Source organism: Impatiens glandulifera, chromosome 2 (assembly GCF_907164915.1).
Source record: "Impatiens glandulifera chromosome 2, dImpGla2.1, whole genome shotgun sequence".
Lineage (NCBI taxonomy): Eukaryota > Viridiplantae > Streptophyta > Magnoliopsida > Ericales > Balsaminaceae > Impatiens > Impatiens glandulifera.
The window spans coordinates 15,139,444-15,147,863 of NC_061863.1; positions in this window are offsets into that span (position 1 = coordinate 15,139,444).

Genomic DNA, 8,420 nt, shown 5'->3' on the forward strand with positions numbered 1-8,420 from the left:
CAAATATATTTTCTCTTATATATATAGCAATAAATAAATATAAATATGCAATTAAAAAAACTTATATATATATATATATATATATATATATATATATATATATATATATATATATATATATATATATATATATATATATATATATATATATATATATATATATATATATATATATATATATATATATATACGTGCTTAATATATTAAATTAAGCGATAAATAAGTTATTTTTTATTTACAAATTAATAGTGACAGTATTTTAATAGTGATGGTTACTGTATCTTTTGTTGTTATACCTTACCGGTCGATGTAGTCAGGGACGAATCTAGGATTCATTGTTAGGATGGGCTTAAATTTAATGTAAAAAGTTATATATATATATATATATATATAACAAATAAAACGTTATATTATAATGTTTAAATAAATTAAGCTCTACGAAATTTAAAAAAAAAATCTAATAATTAATAAAATCTGTTTTATATTCTTAGATAAATTTCGTTCAATATATAGTGTCAATAATTTTATTGCAAAATTTCGTTTACACCTTCTTAATTGGTGAAAATGTTCGCTGGACAATAATGTTAAAAATATGCAATACTATAATAAGATAAATCAACATAACATAATTTTTTTATCATCCACTCTCGATTAGTTATTGACACAACTCAATAAGTGTACAAACGTTCAAATTCTTCTTAACATTAAGTTTATAATGTACAAATTCATATTTCCAAAACAATAATGTCTTAATATATGTAATCTTCCGTATAAATTTCGTTGCAAGTTAAATATCTATTGGGTCAAATTATTTTGACTAAGTGTCAAAGTAGTTTGACTATTGGAAATTTGATGATGAATGTATATAAAACTCAATCTATGCCGTCTAATTGTTTTTGGTGCAGGTGTATTGAAAACAAGTTTTATTAGACTTAGTCTTAATGAGGTTCATTAGACTGATTGGGCATTAGATGCATTAAGTTACACGGAGTTAGACGTGCAGTCTAACAGACAGAGTTAGACGTGCAGTCTAACAGACGGAGTTAGACGTGCAATCTAACAGACGGAGTTAGACGTGCAGTCTAACGCACGTCTAACAGACAAAGTTAGACGTGTAGTCTAACTAATGAGAGTTAGACGTGCAGTCTAACTAATAGAAGTTAGACGTGCAGTCTAACTCCTTCAGATTAGTCTAAAGGGATATGTTATTAGACGTGTTGTCTAATCCCATTAGACCACCTGGTCTAATGGATCCTTCTATTAGATGGAGGCGTCTAATTTCATTAGTCGAGGTCGTCTAAGTGAAATACGTCTAATGTTATGCTTAAGCAGTTGCTTGAAGCTATCACCCGTCTACCCACGATCAACTAGTTGTACGCTACTCCTGCTCCACTTTCTAGTGAAGATCAGTACGACATCCAGTTGCAACCAATTGATAAATGTCACGTAAGCAAATATTCTTCCCACTACTCGTTTTTGCAGGAATATCCTAGAAGAATATTTGGCACACTACCAGATTGGTACGGCCACGATCCTTGTGCTCAGGGTCTGCTGTGTACTATGGAGGCGTTCCAATAGAAGCTAGCCACGTGTCATTATGAAAGATTCGACCGTTGGTACCTGCTCCTTATTTAAAGATTCTGAAGGATAACGGAATAACTGCCAGCCAGAGAGAAAGAACAAGAGAATTTGCTAAACACTGCTGGAATTACAGAGTATTCAATCTAAGCATACAAACTGTTATATTGAGTGAGTTGCTTTCTTGTTTTTACTGAGTGTTCAATCAAGAGAGAGTTAGAATCAAAGCATTGTTTTAGTTGAGTGATATTCTTCATCATATTGTAAGTTGAACAAAGTTTGTTCTGTTCAATAATGAGCTATTCGTACAACTGTATTTGATTCGAAAGTATATAGTGAATTCTTCCGGTGGTTGGAAGAAGAGCTGACGTAGGAGAGTTAGCTCCGAACATTCATAAACAAACTGCTGTGTCTTTTCATTCTGTCATCTTCTCATTCTTGGTTCTTAGCTTCAAACATAAGCAAACGCTTCCGCACTTGAATCGTTCAAGAGTTTGCAAGAGTTTGCAAGGGTTTGTGCAGAATAGAAAGTGATTTAAATCCTTAATAGGATTTCTATCAAATTGTTTGTCCTAAGTTGTCATCAATAGCCAGACCCCCGTCTCTATTGATTACGCCGATCCTATCAATATCTCATTATTAAATAAGTGAGAATGAAATTTTTGTCTTAAAGATATTTCTAATGATGCTAAATGATACATTAATATTTTTACATTCATTCAAACATATATAAAATTATATAAAATCAATTATAATACTTATATACATAATTAAGTTGAAATTATTCAAATTCAAAAGATAAAAATTATGGAAAAAAATTAGAAATATTTTAAGAAATATGAAATTCAACCTCTATAAGAATTAGAAAAGTAATTGTCTAAAATTTAAATAAAAATAATTAGAGAATGAAGAAATGAAATACTTAAATAAAAATGAAAAGGGAAGTAATTTTATAAATAGCGAAGAAGTAGGTATATAAAATATAAGAGAATGGAAGTAATTTATGTTGTACGTGGATTTCAGTTTTAATTATATATATATGAAAAAAAAATTGGGGTGGGCTTAAGCCCACCTCAGCATTTGTTTGTATTCGTCCCTGGACGTAGTTGAATAGATTTTTAGTCTAATAACGACATGTAAAAGGTAATTGTTTTTTTTAATGTTCTAACAAACATTTATTATCCATGCAGGATAATTTAGACTTTGTTTATAACAATTAAACAAGCATTTGAAATAAATGAAAATTACAGGGGTATAGTTCTGTACGTCTTTTAAAATAAAAAGCTTATAAATAAATATATAAAAATAGAGTTTAATGGAATTTATTTAAAAATTGTATATATACATGATATTAAATAAAAAGAGCTTAAAAATATATTAAGAAAATTTGTTGAAATCAATCTCATTATTAGGCAAAATAGAGTGAACAAGCACTAATTTCATCCTATCTTTATTTCTTCTTTACATTAAATAAAAGCAAAAATAAAGCTAGCTTAAAAAATTATAGATTTAATATTCGTTAACAACATATTAATTGAAGTATTAAGTATTGTTTTATGAAATAATTAAAAAAAATATTATAATTTCATTTAAAAGAAAAACAATGTTAAAATCTTCTTAGTCTAATATTTTAAAAGACAGAAAATATTGTTTATTTGTAGTTTTGGTTTGTCTCACTTAGGGCTGCAAATGAGTCAAGCCGCTCGTGAGCTGTTCGCGAGCCGCTCGATCAAAGCTCGACTTTAGCTTGACTTTGATCGAGTTCGATTCGAACTCGAGCCGGCTCTTTTAATATTCGAGCCGAACTCGAGCTTATATAATGCTTGCTCGATGGCTTATCAAGCTTTTTCGAGCCTAATAATATATAATATATTTATTTATTTATTTATTTAAATTAAACAAATTAATATTTAAAACAATTTTTTTTCTCTATAATTTCAAAGCCCATATAGAAGGCCCATAATCCACATTATTATATTATATTGTCATAAAACAAAACCCTAATTTCTAATGTATCAATCATAAGTGACTCTTCATCTTTTTTTCTTCTTCTTTCTTCCGTCTTCACCATTTCTTCTTCTTCCTCTATCTTCACCATTTCTTCTTCTTCTTCCTTCTTCACTATTTCTTTTTCATCATTACTTTCACTCATTCATAATAGGTTAATACATTTTTTTATGTTATCTCTCATCTACACCATTTCTCTCATTCATTCATAAGAAACCTACAGGTAAATTAAAATATATTTTCATTTCTACTAGCTATTGCTCATACTTTTAAATAAATTTGATTTTTTTTCATTATGAGAAATTTGTGTTTATATAGATCGTTCATAAATCTATATAGAAAAACACTATTATATATATTAATTGTTCATAGATCTATATAGAAAAACACTATTATATATATTAATTGTTCATAAATTTATATGGAAAAACACTATTATATATATTAATAGTGTTCATAGATCTATATAGAAAAATACTTTTAATATATATTGATCATAGATCTATATAGAAAAATACTATTATGTGTAAGATAAAAAAATGTTAGTATATATTTTGTATATATTATGAAGACATAAAAAAGGCTAATATATATTATATATAATATAAAAATATTATATATAATATGTTAAAAGAAAAAATGAATTTATAATATTAATAATATATTGTAACATTAATAGATTCTTTCTATAAATAATAAATAAGTTAATAAATTCTTGTTATATTTGTACCCAAATAATTTAATTATATATAATAATATTTAATAAAAAATAGGTTTGTTTTTGTCCATATCTATCCTTGAACCTTAAAGTAAGTTAAATTTTAGTTATTTGTTTTAACATGTATTTTTTATATTAATTATTTTTAAGCTGAAATGCAGGTATGTGTACTTGTGTTATGCTTAAAGAACGTGACTTAAAAAATATTAATATATTGAATGTTCAAACAATTAATATTGTATTGTACTTTAATTTTAGAATTTTGACTAGTAATTGTGGTTGAATGCTTTTTGGATTATCATGATTTTGAAATTTTAAATAGTTATGATTTTTTCATATTTTCAATTTTAAATATTATGTTTTAAATGTTGAATATGTATAAAAATTTGATATTTCATTTTAAAAATAAATTTTAGTTTGAGTTCGAGCTTGAATTCGAGTTCGAGCTCGAACTCGATCTTGAATTCGAGCTTGAGTTCGAGCTTTTCGAGTCGAGCCGAGCTTATAGGTAAATAGTCGAGTCAAGCTCGAGCTTAAATTTATAAACTCGTTCGAGCTCGAGTTCGAGTCGAGCTATTAAATACTAAATCGAGTCGAGTTCGAGCTCAAGCAAATTCGAGCTCGACTCGGCTCATTTGCAGCCCTAGTCCCACTACTAATTAATTAATAATTAGGCCGGAGGATATTTTAATATTTACAAAATTATTGGTAATATTGATGAAGGGATAATTGTAAGAACTATGCCTCATTTACGAATTACTTAAATCTTACCAATTTAACATTTGAAAGAGTTTTTGTAATTAATGTGTAATTTTTTTTTTTCTAAAGAAGGTTAGACTTTTATTAAATGCTCAAAAATATTTTAAATATATGAATAAGAGTTAGAGTGGTTACTACTTTATAATACAATAATAAAAAAACAAAATATATCAATAACCCCAAACCGAACTCTCTATTATGAAAATTGAATTTAACTCAATATCAAAAAATTCCAAATGTCTCGGTTTTCAGTTAAACACTCGGTTATTGCAAATGCTAACCAAAAGAGAACACACTAGTAGCATTACTTCACAAAAATAAATAAATAATGTCCTAGTAATCTAATACATAGATCCAACATAAAAATCATCCCTAAAGTGTGTAAATTTAGAATTAGAGTTTAAAAAATTAGGATGTTAAGCAATTAAAATTTAAAACATAGAACTTAGAATTGAAAATTTAGAATGTTATATATAATTTGGTTAGTTTTTAGGCATTGTTTTACATTCCCATGAATAACATTTGGAATTCTAAAGATCTTATTCAATCATGCATGCTTGAATGTTATTATAATTCTCCTTAATTTAAAAGAAAAAAAATTGAGCTCATATACAAATTTTTTTTAATAATATGCTCGGGTTTTGGATTTAGTAGATGACTAATGAAAATAATTGTGAATCTTTAGGATAACTCAATTAACATATACCTGTGTCACCAAAGTTCACTAATTTGATTCTAACTTAAACAATGTTAATCTGAAATGAATTGGGAAGATGGTGATAGAGAAAGCCTGAGTGCTAGTGTGTAGCTTACAATTCCGGTATAAATTGTAAGGGTGTCATCGAGCAGGAAATAAGTCTCGATCGGATTCTACTTGTATTCCTTAGTGAATATCCTTCTCGCGGTTTCGAGAGGAAGGGGTGACGTAGGAGTTTTATCTCCGAACATCCATAAAATTTGTTTTATCATTTACTTTCTGCCGGTTCCATTATCTAACCGATCCGTACCACTATAACCGACTTAACTCTATCCAAGCCGAATCACCAGGTTACCGAAACCTACCCATCAATTTCTAAACCCTCATCATCCGAAACCGGTTCTGCCTATTATACAAGTGTGCCGCTTCAACCTGAAAGCAAACCTCTTCCGCGCTTGAACCTAGTTCAAGGGTTTGTGACAGGTTGTGTAGTATTGAAACCCCGGTGTTAATCTCTAACCGGATTAACCACCACCATTCGAGTGAGAACCGCTAACCGGTCCAACCCCCGGTCCTCCAGCGGCTACCTAGATCCTAACAATTGGTATCAGAGCAGTTAGTTTCAATACTCAAGCAAGCATGTTTCAGGATAGGCCTCCAATGTTAGAAGGTGATGACTTTGCCAACTGGAAGGCACGCATGCACCTGTATTTAATCACCCTGGATGATGAAATGGAGTCCATTCTGACAGAAGGACCGATATTCATTGATAAGGACAGAAAGGAATGGACGGCTGAAGATAGGAGAAGAAACAACCTGGATAATCATGCTAGAAACCGGATCTCCAACAGTGTAGACAGAAACACATACTGCAAGATCAGAGACTGCACAACCGCAAAGGAGACATAGAACACGGTTATCCAGATCTTTGAGGGAAATGAAAGAACAAAGGAAAACAAGATAATGGTGGCTACATAGAAGTTTGAAAGCATCAAAATGAAACCGGGAGAAACTATGAAGGAATACAATGACCGGTTCACTGGTGTGTTAGATGAGCTAGCAACACTTGGAAAGAGGTATGACAACAAAGAGGTCATTATGAAAGCTTTGAGATCTCTTCCAAGTACTTGGGACATAAAAACAATGGTAATGAGGGAATCAAAGAGCCTACGTAAGATGAAACTACACGATGTATTCGAAGATCTTAAGGCATATGAGTTCGAAATGAGATCTAGGACTGAAGAAGAAGTCTCGGCCTCAACATCAACTAGAGCACTAATCACATCTACAGAACCGGTTGCCCTTGCACTTGCACCTGCACCGGTCCTGCACCTGTACCGATCAGAACCGCCGAACAGTTCACCGAGGATGCCATGGCAATGCTTGCACAGAAGTTTAGGAGGTTCATGAAAAGAACCCAACCGACAAACAACTACTATGGTGATAAATCCAATGTAAGGAGTTATAACTGTAACTGTTTGGGACATTTTAAGTGGGAATGCAGGAAACCGAAGAGGGATACCCAGAAACCGGATTACCAAAATAACCGAAACAATTATCAACAAACCGGTGAAGGAAGTGAGGTACCGAAAGCACTGATAGCCGATGATGGAGAAAGCTTATGGGCTCACAGTGACAGTGATGATGAACTCACATGCCTCATGACAAATGAGGAACAGATATTTGACTCTCCTTGTGATGAATTTACTAAAGATGAACTATACAATGCATTGAATGACATGGTAGAAGAATATAGGAACTTACTAGCCATGCTGCCTAAGCACCTCAACATTAGAACCGATCCTATAATACCCATTCCGACAGAACCAGAGGTACCCATCATAACCGAACCGGAGGTCGTAAAATCTGATGATACCCATATTTTAGAAACCGAGTTAGATCCTAAGACCGAACAATCCAGTGAACCGGCTAGAGAACTAACTAAGGAAGAAAATGCCCGACTCCAATATAAGATGGCTGCATATAAGAGATCTAGTGATATAGTAAAGAAAATGTGTAGTCATTACAGACATCCCCGTTGCAAGTTCGGCCTAGGATACATAGAGGATAACTCAAAAGACCAAAAACCCGTAGAGAAAGTAAGGTTTACAAGAAGTAACCTTCCCCTTATAAGATTCCTTAAAAGCTCTTGGACCGCTGAAGAAGAGTTGACCGCATACTATAGGGAAGAAAAGCTAAAATACGACTATGTTGGTCCAACTGACTCTGAGAAATGGCTTGACCCTGTGAAAAGAAAAGCCGAAATCCTCAAATATATGAAAACCTATCCTGAACCGCACAAGTCAAACCAAAGATCACCAAACCGAAGATCACCACCATTTAAGACCTATGTAGAAAAACCGAGATACACAAGACCGAGTGCCAAAAGGACGGTTAAAACCCTAGCAAAGAAGACCGTTCGGTTTGTCAAGGACTGGATACCCAAGGGACTAATCGCATGTGGACCCAAGTAAATGTGGGTACCAAACAGTTGTAAATATGTGTATTTTGCAGGATCCAAAGAAACGACTAGGAAACTCTGAATGGTTCTTGGACAGCGGTTGCTCCAGGCACATGACTAGAAACAACAATTTGCTAACCGATATCAGAACAGTAACCGATGCTCTAATCACCTTCGGTGACAACTCAAAAGGTAGAACT